Source organism: Saimiri boliviensis, chromosome X (genome assembly GCF_048565385.1).
Source record: "Saimiri boliviensis isolate mSaiBol1 chromosome X, mSaiBol1.pri, whole genome shotgun sequence".
Taxonomy (NCBI): Eukaryota; Metazoa; Chordata; class Mammalia; order Primates; family Cebidae; genus Saimiri; species Saimiri boliviensis.
In genome coordinates, this window is record NC_133470.1 from 16687076 (window position 1) to 16701571 (window position 14496).

General features: G+C 41.8%; 1 protein-coding gene across 4 annotated transcripts in view; it reads right to left on the bottom strand.

Moving 5' to 3' along the window:
• Positions 1 to 14496, bottom strand: part of SH3KBP1 (SH3 domain containing kinase binding protein 1) — a 388693-nt gene that overhangs the window by 334609 nt on the left and 39588 nt on the right. The window lies entirely within an intron of this gene.

A 14496-nucleotide genomic window follows, 5' to 3' on the forward strand; every position in this document is an offset into this window, starting at 1 on the left:
TGGCTGGTACAGAGGGCCTAGCTGGCCAACCCAATGTCTCAGACCGCCTACTTCGGAACCCCAACTGCCCTCCCAACAGATGAGCTCTTACACATCAATTCCATATTACACTGCTTTCCTGATCTATGACAATCTCTCATACTTGGTAACAGGCAAAGGCAACAGGTAAGAAAGGTGGGTATTCTCACTGAGAAAGTGCCAATGCAAATCAGCAGCATTAATCAATCCAAAAGTTAGTTAACTCATGCATGTATCAATTATACAATTCATTTAGACTGCGCTTCTCCTCATGACCACCTCAATATGAACCAATTTCATAACCTTTTCCTTCTTTTTTTTTTTTTTTTTTTTTTTTTCAAAGACAGAGTGTCACTCTGTTGCCCAGGCTGGAATGCAGTGGTGCAATCTCAGCTCTCTGCAACCTCTGCCTCCTAGGTTCAAGCAATTCTCCTGTCTCAGTGCCCCAAGTAGCTGGGATTACAGTTGTATGCCACCAAGCCCTGCTAATGCTTGTATTTTTAGTAGAGATGGTGTTTCACCATGTTGGCCAGGCTGGTCTCAAACTCCTGACCTCAGGTGATCCACCTGCCTCAGCCTCCCAAAGTGCTGGGATTACAGGCATGAGCCACCACGCCAGTCCACCTTTTCCTTTTTTAATTTGCAGATCCATATGAATGAATGAATGAATGAATGAATGGCAAATGAATGACTATAAAGATAAAAAAAATTAGATGAAACCCCAAGTGGTGAATTAGTAATTCAGAAATTACGGTAAAATAATGGAAGAGGAAAAGTTAAATGAGCTCTGTGAAGCATTCATATACTAAAATTAACTCAAAATAGATTACAGACCTAAGTCTAAGAGCTAAAATTGTAAAACTTTTTATAAGAATGGATAGGAGAAAATCTTCATGACCTTAGGTTTGGCAAGTATTTCTTAAATAGGAAACAAAAAGCACAAATGAGTTAAAAATCTTCAATACACTGAGACAGGTTTTCCAGGAAAAACACTGGTAGTGAGTGGGTGCCTGTCACATGGGCTTTGTATATCCATTCAGAATAAATTCCCAAAGCACTTCCAGTTCCAAACATCCTATCCACCCAGGTTGGTGTGCTCTGTCTGTCCACTCATAACATCTGCTAAACCAGACAATTCATAAGCAACTCGGAGTGAAAATTCCTTTATCATTTTTTTTATTCAAAAGTTAGCTGGCTTACTTTACTGTCATAAATCTGCCCAGGATGAAGTTGAGTTGTGAACCATTCTCATCACTTACTAAAGAAAGGAGTAGAAGAACATGAACAAGGCAACCTTTGCAGATTTCTCTGTGTTCCTGACAAGTACGAAGGCAAAAACACTCTGACTTTATTGTACCATGCTATGCTCCCCACCCCAGCAGTTAAAATGAGCCATCATAAGAATTGGAACCAGGTCAATTAAAACACAGCTTTCCTCAGATAGCCTAGATATTGATCTGTTAAAACTTTGCTGGCTCTTGCCTGTAATCCCAACACATTGGAAGGCCAAAGTGGGGGAGTTATTTGAGGGCAGTTCAAGACCAGTCTGGACAACATAGCAAGACCCCATCTCTACACAAAAAATTAAAAAATTAGCCAGGCATGGTGACACACATCTGTAGTCCCAGCAACTGGGGAGGCTAAGGCAGAAGGATGGCTTGAGCCCAGGAGTGTGAGGCTGAAGTGAGCCATGACTGCACCACTGCACCCCAGCCTAAGTAACAGAGTAAGACTCTGACGCAAAAACAAACAAAAAAAGCTTTGCTATAGGAACTGAGATTACAGTAATCACTGTTCACGTTCCAGATACTTTTTCCTACACTATCTCAACCCTCCCAACATTCTGATGCCCATCTTTCCAATTAGAGAGCTTGAAGCTCAGCAAATAATTTACACTTATTTTCTGACCTAGTGCTCTCCAGTGGGATGTGTTCACTTCAGGCATCCACTGAGATGATGGGAAAAAATAAATTACAATGTCTATTCATTTTAACTTTAAAAAAGTAGTAATTCAACTTCTCTATTGTTCCATTGACAGAATGACACAGGCTCCTTGACCCAGTCCCCAGGACACACGGTCAGGGATACTTCAAGGGGCAGGAAGCAGCCGGAGGGACAGTGGAACCAAGGAGTACCACCAGAGCAAGCGCCAGCATTCTATGTGATGCTAACTTTTCAGGGCCTCAGTTGTGCAAATGTCAAAGCTAATAATTCCCATCTGATATAGTTTGGCTGTGTCCCCACCATGAGGCATCCTGCAGTTCTGCGGCACTTCCTGGTAAAGCCTCCTTATGGCTATCACCTCTTCTCACTGAAATCACCCTCAAAAAGTGGATCAGTTGTTTGAAAAGATGTGTGTAAAGAAAATAGAAGCTGTAGATAACATGAGGCCAAGTGCCAAGAAAATGGCAGAGCTGCCACTTAGGCTTCTGCTGGGAGCTCTTTGCTAGTCACATTGGGAGGATACATCAGATCTTATAGGGAGATGGCCCCCAAACTCTCAGTTATCAAGATCATTTGTAATATGGGTTTCCTTACACCCTTAACATTGGTATAACTGTGGAACCATCGGGATTAGCAAGATATTTTAAAACTATGTACCTGAACTATGAAGAAAATGTCTTCATTTTTCCACCAATGTCTAAAGTCATACAATACTCAATTTATGTGTTTCAAAAATTTGTTAAGCCTAATAACAACAGTATAGGAGCTTCTCTGGGGTTTTCTTTTTTTTCTTTTTTTTTTTCTTTTTTTTTTTTTTTTTAAGACGGAGTTTCTCTCTTGTTACCCAGGCTGGAGTGCAATGGCGTGATCTCGGCTCACTGCAACCTTCGCCTCCTGGGTTCAGGCAATTCTCCTGCCTCAGGCTCCTGAGTAGCTGGGATTACAGGCATGTGCCACCATACCCAGCTAATTTTTTTTATTTTTAGTAGAGACGGGGTTTCACTATGTTGACCAGGATGGTCTCGATCTCTTGACCTCGTGATCCACCCGCCTCGGCCTCCCAAAGTGCTGGGATTACAGGCGTGAGCCACCACGCCCAGCTTGTTTTTCAATTAGTACAGTAATATATGCATACAATCTATAATTAATTAAGGAGATACTAAAAAAAAATTTTTTTGAGACAGGGTCTGGCTATGTTGCCCAGGCTGGAGTGCAGTGGCACCATCTCAGCTCACTGCAACCTCTGACTCCCAGGCTCAAATGATCTTCCCACCTCAGCCTCCCAAGTAGCTTGGACTACAGGTGCACACCCCCACACCCAGCTAATTTTTGTATTTTTTGTACAGACAGGGTTTCACCATGTTGCTTAGGCTGGTCTCAAACTCCTGAGCTCAAGTAATCCACCCACCTTGACCTCCCAAAGCGCTTGGATTACAGACACCTGCCACCACACCTAGCTAATATTTGTTATTTTAGTAGAGACGGGATTTCACCGTGTTGGTCAGGCTGGTCTTGAACTCTTAATCTCAAGTGAACCACCTGCCACGGCCTCTCAAAGAGTTCGGATTACAGGCATTGATCGACTTACGACCTATGCAACTTACGATCATTCGACTTTACGACCACAATCGCTAGCCACGTGTGCTCCGCGTCTGGCAGCACAAACATTGCCCAGCTGGGCGTACAACAGTGCGGACCAGCTTCTGGCAGCACTACCATCTCCATGTGCACCATTTCAACTGTTATCCCAGACTCGGTACAGCAATTTGTGTTTTGTGTCTTGCATATTTTTCATCAAACCCCTCCCAAGATGTCTACCAAAAGGAAATTGTCTTTGTCTACGCCTCAGCCTGCCAAGAAGAAAGGCCATCGATCTTGACACAAAAATGAAGGTAATTAAGCAATATGAAGGAGGAAAGAAAGTGAGTGTGATCGCACGTGATACGAAGTTATCACACTCGACTGTGTCGACGATTTTCAAAGATAAAGAAAGAATTTGTGAAGCTGTGAAAGGTTCTGCACCCATGCGATCAACAGTTATAACAAAGCAACGAAGCGAGCCCATCCACGAAATGGAGAAATTGCTATATATTTGGATGGAAGATCAAATTCAAAAACAGACACCATTAAGTCTTTTTACCGAGCAGATGAAGGCGAGAAGTCTATTTCAGACTCTGAAGGAGTGTGCTGGAGAAGATTACAGTCAAGAATTTGTAGCAAGCACTGGCTGGTTCCAGAGATTCAAGAAAAGATTCCAAATGCATAGTGTTCGAGTGACTGGAGAAGCAGCGAGTGTGGATAAGGAGCAGGTAAGTTTGTTGATAGTCTGGATGAATTAATTACAGATGAGGGATATCTAGCAGAACAGATTTTCAATGCTGATGAACTTACAAATGAAGAGCTAATCGAACTGGAAGAAGAAAGAATGGTGGAAGAAGAAAGAAGAGAAGCAGAGAAAGAAGAGGAGGAGCCAGAAAGAAAGTTCACCACTAAGGGATTATCAGACGGTTTATCTTTACTGAATAAACTTCTTATACATTTCAAAGCAATGGACCCAAACATCGAACAATTTGCAAGGATTGAATGGATGGCACACGATGTGTTTCGTACGTATCGTGAAATTTATGAAGAAAAAAAGAAACACACAATTCAGACAAAGCTCACCATATTTATGAAAAAACCAACTCCGGTAACCCCAACTGCTGCCTCAGATGACAACATCAACGATCCGCAGCCAAGCACCAGCAGCCAATAAAATGTTTCGTACATGTTTATATATTTTGATATGTTTTGCAATTGGGAAAATGTTTCCTATGATATTTTTCACAACTGTATTTTGTATTTTTGTGTGCACCTGTATTTTGTAATTTTGTATGTTTTGCAAATATTAAACCAGTTGTACTCTTAATGCAGTGTTTTACTTAAACCTGATGAATGTAAAAATAAAAAACAAAATGGTGTAGAGAGTATACAAATGGCATAAAATGAACAAAGAAAATTACGATATATAACAATAATGAAAGAAAATTATGATAAAATATGACTTAAAGATTTTTATAACATCATTTCACAGTATTGTACTGTACATATAGCCTACTCAACTTACAACCAAATCGTGTTACGACCGGTCTGTCGGAACCAATCGTGGTCGTAAGTCGAGCACTAGCTGTACAAGTGTGAGCCACCATGCAGGCCACTGCCCTTTCTTTAAACTTAAGTAATCATGCACAGCCTCCTTGCCTTCTGGCCACAGCTGGGTCCTAATGCCTCCACATCACCTCCTAAGCTCTTCTAGGCCCAAGGCCTCCCTGACCCCTGCCACTGAAGCAATGACAAGCTGTGTCTTGTCTTTCCCATGAGCCTCTAAATGCCTTCTGAGTATGGATCACCCTTAGTTCTGCTGGGGCCCCTATAAGCATCCATGACATGCAATAGGTGCTCAATATGACTGCTCAGCTTGCATTTTATGATGGTAGACTGTTCCCAGCCCAACAAAGGTGCTACTAAAATGTCAAGTGTCAATCACATTTTGCAAATTGAGTCATATTCTTCCATGCACTAAGGGAGCTTGCTATTTAAAAGATCCTGTGGTTAATTCTTCTGTAACACGAATAATTACTTCCTGCTTTACCTTTCCTATCAAGATGAATTTTTTTACATATCAGGTTTCTCTAAGATATCAGATATCATCTTGCCTAATTTTTTTTCTGAATTTTACAGATGAGAAACTGAGACCTAGAAGGTTCCATGACTTAGGCTTAGAGAGATTGAGAGAGAAATAATGGCAGCATCAAGCCCAGGGCTATACTCTCCTAAATTACAGTCCACTGGAGAGAAGGAAGGATTAAAGAAGAAGAAACCTGTGGCTTTGTTAAGAGCTTATAAATCATGAGGCTATGTCTCTCCTACCCTCTCTGAGGGCTCTTTCCAGTGCCCTCTGCAAGCCCTTTTGAAAGGTTTAGAACTTTGCTGACCAATACAGTGTCACTGAAAATGTGGCTAGTGAGAACTTGCAATGTGGCTAGTCTGAACTGACATGTGCTGTAAGATATACCCCAAGTTCCAAAAACTTGTTTAGAAAAAAATAATGTGAAATAGCTCATTACTTTCCAATCAATTGCATGTTTAAGTGATGTTTTAGATCTGTTGTGTTAAATAAATATATTATTCAAATTTATTTTACCTTTTAAAAATTTTATTAACGTGGCTACTAGAACACTTAAAATGACATATGTGGTTTCTCTCATGTCTCTGTAGAACAGAATGGTTTAGTGTAATACTTGGCAAACAGGTGGTGAAGATCTTAGGTGAAACAACACAGCCGAAATTATATCACAAGAGCCCAGAAGAAAGTCTGTGCCCCCAAAACCTATTTCCTTGTCTTCAAGAGGCTGCAGGTAACTGCAGGAAGGACAAAACATTACCTAAGCTTTTTTTAAGTGGTACCCCTTAAGAAACTACCTCTGGGCATGAGCAGAAAATTAAACCATTAAGCTAAATACAATACATCAGAGGTGTAATTAGGATAACAGTAAACAAAATCCCATATTTAAAGACAACATAAATTACAAAACTTAAGAACATCTCCCCATCAGAAAAATACCACCCTCCAGCTGTCTGCTCTGTCAAAATCCAGCCTCCACAAGTTTGCTACATCTACTGTCGCTACAAAAACCAATGCTACAGTTAACCCCATGTTACAACAAGATAGAGCCAGGGGAGATAAGAGATCTGCTTAGAAATGCAAAACATTTCACCCTCCCCATTCGATACCTTCAAACTTGCTGGAATGTCTCCTCCCCCAAAGATGAAATGGGTGGTTTTTAACTGTGGGTTGGCTAAGCCAGCTGACTAGCAGGTTCTCAGGGCCAGCTTCTCACGGTGGCGGTGGCGGCGGCGGCGGCGGTGGTGATATTTCCGTGGTCCTGCTCTGTGACCATTCCCTCTCTACCTCTGCTCACTGTCCTTCCTCTCTCCTAGGGCCGGTTCACCTCGCTATAATTTCACACTGACTTACCCCGACCAGACTGCAACCATTATTTGGGAAAAGCCCTTATCTTTGCCAGAATTCTAAATCTCTCACCTGGTATCATGTCTGCTTCAATAAATATTTGAATAACCAGAAAGCATGAAGGAAAATGAAAGTTTCCAATTAATTTCCTCCGCTGTATACACATATATGCGATGTCGCAGAGGTCTCAGTACAGTAAGCTTTAATCATTTCAGAAGTAGAAATGTTACACACTTGCTGCTTCTGCACTTACTCTGTTCTATGAATTCTGAAGAATAAATTTTTAATTTTAGTGTTTTGTTTCAGCCCTCTGAAGAGCACAGAAGATCAAGAAGTCATTTTTTGCCAAAAAAGATCATGAGTGCTGATCATTCGAGATGGAAAGAACATCAGATATCATCTTTGTCTAATTTTTTTCTGAATTTTACAGATGAGGAACTAGGGCCTAAAAGGTTCCATGACTTAGGCATAGAGAGATTGAGAAGTAAATAATGGCAACATCAAGCCCAGGGCTATGCTCTCCTAAATTATAGTTCACTGGAGAGAAGAAAGGATATAAAAGAGAAAGCAGAGAAATCTGAGACCAACAAGATACAGACTTTCACACCATTGATGGGGGCAGAGGGGATCTCTTTTTTTCTTTCATGTATAACATAGTTTCCAGAATACCCAGACAAAGTTACACCAGTCAGGAACATATAAAAACCTATGTTCAAATCTAAAAAGACAGAAAACAGATCAGTGGCTGCCTAGGGCTAGGGATGGGAATGGGGATGGACTGCAGATGGGTATGAGGAATCTTTTTGAGGTGATGGAAATATTCTCAAATTAAACTGTGGTGAAAGTTATGAATGCTGTGAATTTACTTGAAAAGTATTAAACTGTACACTTAAAATGGGTGAAATTTTATACCTCAATACAACCTTTAAAAATAAAAATTGGGCCGGGCGCGGTGGCTCAAGCCTGTAATCCCAGCACTTTGGGAGGTTAAGGCGGGTGGATCACAAGATCAAGAGATCGAGACCATCCTGGTCAACATGGTGAAACCCTGTCTCTACTAAAAATACAAAAAAATTAGCTGGGCATGGTGGCTCATGCCTGTAATCCCAGCTACTCAGAAGGCTGAGGCAGGAGAATTGCCTGAACCCAGGAGGCGGAGGTTGCAGTGAGCCGAGATCGCGCCATTGCACTCCAGCCTGGGCAGCAAAAGCGAAACCCCATCTCAAAAATAAAATAAAATAAAATAAAAATAAAAAATAAAAATTGGGGCCCGGTGCCGTGGCTCAAGCCTGTAATCCCAGCACTTTGGGAGGCCGAGGCGGGTGGATCACGAGGTCAGGAGATCGAGACCATCCTGGTCAACATGGTGAAATCCCGTCTCTACCAAAAATACAAAAAATTGGCTGGGCATGGTGGCACGTGCCTGTAATCCCAGCTACTCAGGAGGCTGAGACAGGAGAATTGCCCGAACCCAGGAGGTGGAGGTTGTGGTGAGCCAAGATCGCGCCATTGCACTCCAGCCTGGGTAACAAGAGCGAGACTCCATCTCAAAAAAATAAAATTAAATTAAAATTAAATTTAAAAAAATAAAATAAAATAAAAATAAAAATTGGGCCAGGTGCAGTGGCTCACATCTATAATGGCAGCACTTTGGGAGGCCGAGGTGGGTGAATCACCCGAGGTTAGGAGTTCAAGATCAGCCTGACCAACATGAAGAAACCCCATCTCTACTAAAAATACAGAACATTAGCCAGGCGTGGAGGTGCATGCCTGTAATCCCAGCTACTTGGGAGGCTGAGGCAGGAGAATCGCTTGAACCCAGGAGGCAGAGATAGTGCCGTTGCACTCCAGCCTGGGCAACAAGAGCAAAACTCCATCTCAAAATAAATAAATAAAATTAAAATCAAAATTGGCCAGGCGTGGTGGCTCACGTCTGTAATCCCAGCACTTTGGGAGGCCGAGACAGGCAGATCACAAGGTCAGGAGTATGAGACCAGCATGACTAACATGGAGAAACCCCATCTCTACTAATAACACAAAAATTAGCCGGGCGTGGGGGTACACACCTGTAATCCCAGCTACTCAGGAGGCTGAGGCAGGAGAATCTTTTGAACCTGGGAGGTGGAGGTTGCAGTGATCCAATACTGCAGCACTGCACTCCAGCCTGGGTGACAGAGCGAGATTCTGTCTCAAAAATAATAATAATAATACAGTTAAAATTAAAAATTCTATGCAATACATATTCGAGAATTTATTATTGTAGATTTTCAGTCATTGAGGTGGTAGACTGTGTTTGTGCCCTAGGGGGAGAACACTCCCCATGCAGGGAGGGGAACTATTTGGGGGAACTTCCTTTCCACCATGAGATAGATAGTTTGAAGGGACTGCCCATCAACATGCCCTGCCCTCTGCCAGCCAATGTACAGCACAGAACCCAACTGTGACTCAAAGCAATGTGACAAAGATTGGAGATGGCTAGAGCAGATTCTCCTACCAGCGCTCTCAGAAGTAGAGATCCCTGAAGCTGCCCAGTTGCCATCTTTCTCAGACCTGATCTTCTAGCTTCTCCTACCATGCTATCAACCACCCAAATGCCTTCTGATAAATCTTTTTTGCTATCTTGGTTATGGGAAAGTTGGTTTCTTTTACTTAAAACCAGAGAACCGTAACAGATACTCATGCATCAACTTTATATACACACACTATTCTCTACAGAAGTATGCACAAGGCTAAGTTCTTACCATCCAGTGCTTCCCATTAGTGTCAGGGCTGAAGAGTTTGGGGGCCTGAATTTCCCAGGCCAAGGCCACAGGTACTGTTGAGGATCTCTATCTACAATAAAGCTGCCCTACATACCAGTCATGTTTTCCTTTTGGTGTCTTCACAAACACACCACTAAGGAACACCAACCCAACAAGCAATTCCCAAGGCCTGCATCTTAAACACTGAATATCAGCTTCGCTAACGAAGACAGGCTCAGAACACAGACTCCAATGACAGAGAGTCTCTGGGCCTAAACTCTCTCTCTGAGCAGGAGGCAGCACCCCTGTGGCTGGATAGCCTTTTGCAGGGTTCAACAACGTCTTTAACAGGCCCAGTAGCAGCTCAAAGAATTGGGCAGCAGCAGGGAAAGGGGAAAAGAGATGAATCAAGAAAGAAGAGAAAAAGCAAACCCGGCTGTGTGAAAGGAAAGACAGGCCCACCATTACCTGCCTCAGACATCACTAAGGACATTCTTGTCACTTGGCTGCTTTCCAGGACAGTCTAAGGAACCCAAGCCTCCCAGCCCATCTCTTCTCTCTTGCTACCACTAAGCACGAGGTATAGGAGAAAGCCCAGCAGGCCTGGGAGCAAATTCCAGCTTAGATATTCACTGGCTGTGTGACGTGGGGTAAGATTCCTAGCTCAAGTTCAGTTTCTTTATGTTTAAAATCAGAAGATAATCTGTGGCGAGGGTGAGAGGTGATATCTGTAAACTGTATACAGAAGCTGCTCCATTAATACCAAATGCTAGTCTTGCAGGCCATTATCATGCTATGCTGTGAGGGCTTCCCCCACACGCCCTCCCTACACACACCGTGGAATTGGAGCCCTTAAAGGGCACATCTGAGCACCCTCTCCCCCTCGGCAGATCTGAGCACCCTTTCCCCCTCATCTGGTGTCTGGCACACAGTAGGTGCTCAATAAATGATGGTGACTGAGTATACCAGGAGTGTCTTGAGAAAACAATGATCTCGAACCATACCTTACCATTCAACACAAAGAAATGCAGTTACAAATGTGAGTCTTGTTAAGAGAAAGCTGAAGATCAACATGATCGGTTGGCCACAAAACAAGTATGCGCCACTGGTCCAAGCCTCTCCAGTTACTGTGATCAGCCTTGATTCCACTCTTACCTCCACCACAACCAATGCCCCCCGAAAGTAGAGGGGCATTCAATCAAAGATTAGAATGAGATACAGGGCCTGGATGGGAAACTGTTCACAAAACCTGAGGGCCTTGAGTCCCTTACAGCTTGCCTTCTGAAGCCTCTGCCTCACCAGGGCCTGTCCCTGGAACAAAAGCTCAAGGAGCAAGAACAAAGAGTTATCAAAGGCTTCCTGACTGAAATTAACTGTTGCAAACCTAACACACAGCTTTTAAGATCATGCATTAGATACACTGGGTAAGAATAACTTGACCAGAAGACAACTTTTTAAGTGAAAAAGAAAGAATGGAGAAAGTGTGCAGGTGACTTTGCAGGTTAAAAAAAAAATAGTAAAAAACAAAGACAACAGGTTAACGCTGGATAAGCCTGTATGGAGAATGGTTCTATACAACAATCATGGAGGGGGAAAAAAATCATGGAATCTTAGAAAACCAAATTTTTTTTCTTGAAACGGAGTCTTGCTCTGTTGCCCAGGCTGGAGTGTAGTGGTACCATCTTGGCTCACTGCAACCTACGCCTCCCAGGTTCAAATGATTCTCCTGCCTCGGCCTCCTGAGTAGCTGGGATTACAGGAATATACCACCATGCTCGGCTAATTTTTGTATTTTTAGTAGAAACAGGTCACGCCACGTTGGCCAGGCTGGTCTAGAACTCCTGGCATCAAGTAATCCACCCATCTAAGCCTTCCAAAGTGTTGGGATTACAGGCGTGAACCACCACACCCAGCCTGATATTCTTATTTAATTTTTAGAGCCTCTAATTAATTTCCATCATTCTACTTTTTCTCAGGTAATGTTATATGAAATCTCAGAAAACCACATTTTTAAAATGAACTTAACTGTAGTCTCCTGAGCTACTAGGCACAATTGTTTATGGATCAATATTCTTTTTCTGTTTCTTATTTTTTTTCTTGAGATAGAGTCTTGCTCTGCTGCCCAGGTTGGATTGCAGTGGCACAATCTCAGCTCCCTGCAACCTCTGCCTCCTGGGTTCAGGTGATTCTCTTGCCTCAGCCTCCTGAGTAGCTGGAATTACAGGCATGCACCATGACACCCAGCAATTTTTTTTTTTTTTTTTTTTTTTTACTAGAGATGGGGTTTCATCATGTTGGCCAGGCTGGTCTCAAACTCCTGACTTCAAGTGATCTGCCAGCCTCAGCTTCCCAAAGTGTTGGGATTACAGGCATGAGCCACCACACCCGGCCAGAAAACCAATGTAATAAAAAGTCTGTTTAGTCAAAATAGTTTAGCCACTTAAAGAAGACAACCTTTTTTGTTCATGGAGAAGAAAGTATGCTGCTTTATATAAATATTTGGCAGTGTTACATAATAAAAATGGCTTGAGGATGAGTAGAGATTTTCCTGACTTTATAATGATAGCCTAGTTCTCAGATTCAGAAAAGACCCAAAGACAAGGGTCTGATTAGAAAGCGATCCCTTATTTTTCTCAGTGAGAAGATCCAAAAGGTTGTGGGCTAACCTGAATACGTAAACCTTAAAACAGAAGAAGAAACAGTCAAATGTCTGTTTATACTGTGTATTAATGTAATTACAGATTATGTGAAATAAAATAATTAGAAAACATCGCTCCCCAGCCCCCCAACACCCTCTCATTTCATGAAACAATTTGATTATGGATAAGGTATCCGAAGGATTTGCTTAAACTATTTTATTCAAAATAATTTCATAGAGCCCTTATAGTACAGGATACTTTGTAAGGACTATAATGGAAAGCAATTCTCGCTTGTCTTAAGGATAGGATAGTATGGGTGGCAGGCCAGCTTTATATTTGGACATGTTGTACGAAAGAAGAAAAGCAAAAGCCTTCTTGGTGATTGCAGTGTGGCTAAGCTGAATCAGCTGTAAGAGGCAGGGATCAAGTCAAAAGGAGGGGAGACAGATTCCACAGAAAAATGTGGTTGGTCATCATGTTTGGGGTGGGCAAGGGCTGAGTCACTCACTGTATGGCCTTCTGTTAAGAAACGTACTTTCTCGTAAGAGAGATAGCAGACAGTGAGGTACACGAGAGGAAACCACAGTGAACCTTCACTGCTCTCTCGCCCCCAACTGCCCCCTGGCAGATTTCTGTACCACTTCAGCCTTCATTTATACCCCCAGGTGTAGTAATCCTGCTACTATGAGCCCCTAGAAGGCAAGGATATATAAAATGGAAGCCGATGGGCCTCCTGAAAGAAAAATCATTGCCCAGTGAGACTTCCTCCCTCAAGTGCTTGGCTGAGTGCTTGGCCCCATCAGGCACTCAAGAAATGCTTATTGTTGAGTAGGGAGAAACTTGCAAGGATGATTTTGACAAGAAGCTGAGAACCTGAGAAGATGAGATCTGAGACAAATGCACAGGGATAAAAGCAGAAGATAACAGTAAAATAACAGCTCTTCAAAGCAGTCTAGAATTTCAAACTGTCATAAGCATAACTACTTTAAGCTCCCAGACATCTAATCTGGAGATACCATCTAGCATATTTGCAACACCATAATGTGCAGGTTATTAGGAAGGGTGCATTTAATGGTTTCATCCTAAGTTTCACCAATGATGTCACATAGTAATTGTGAGTCTATCAAGACAGTAACTACCAAGTTAATGTACAAGTCATCTGAGTTGGCACTTTTTAATATTGAACAACAATCTGAACTATAAGATGCTAGTCAAGTTATCAACTTCACAAATGTTTTCTTAATCAACTACATTGTAAATACTTTGTGGTAGTATCAGGAAGCCACTTAGTAAGCATGTGTCTATATAGACTAACACAAAAGAAAAGTGAAGTTAAAACCCAACATTCTGTTTCCTTTGAAGGTTATATCTTAAAGTTGGAAAAAGAGAATGAGACCTAAATAAAGTGGATAGGGTTTAAAATTTTTGAAATCTTTCCCAAAACTGAAATATGAGTTAATAAAAATAAGCAAATAAAATTAAAGAGCTCAGCAGCCTCACATCAAAAGACTCCTAAGAATAATGATCTATGAAGAATAATATATAATTTTTTTTCTGAAATAATCACATTCAGCCTCCAAATACCGTTTTCACAAAAAGAAACCCAGCTACCCTTAGAGAAATGGCTGATTTCATTTCTGGGGCAGGAAAGGTGATAAACCTGAACCATCTTGTCACACCAAGAAAGCAAGGAGGCCAGCAAACACTACTAGGGTCATGTCAAAAGAACTCAGAAGTGAACCTGAAGAGGCTCCCACTGGCCACAAATGGGGAAACATGGTAATGAATAATAATAACTGCCTTGAAACAGCATTGAAACTGCATTGAAACAATAATTGCATTAGTAACAATAACTGGACTGAAAGACATCAAATTAATTTGATGTCTCACATACTACGTGATATATCTTTCACAATGATACTTTTAAAAAATTATTGGCCACCTTTGGAAGATGCTAGCGAGCCGACTCACTGTTTTGAAAACTGGTCAATTTAAAAAAAGAATCAAACATTTGTCCTGTCTTTCCTATATGAATTCAAGATAACCAAATGGTTGATGAGAAATTTCTCTGCATTGGAGTATTCTGGCTAATAAATGAAGAAGAAATTAGAGAATTGGACAATCAACATTTTGCAACCTCTAA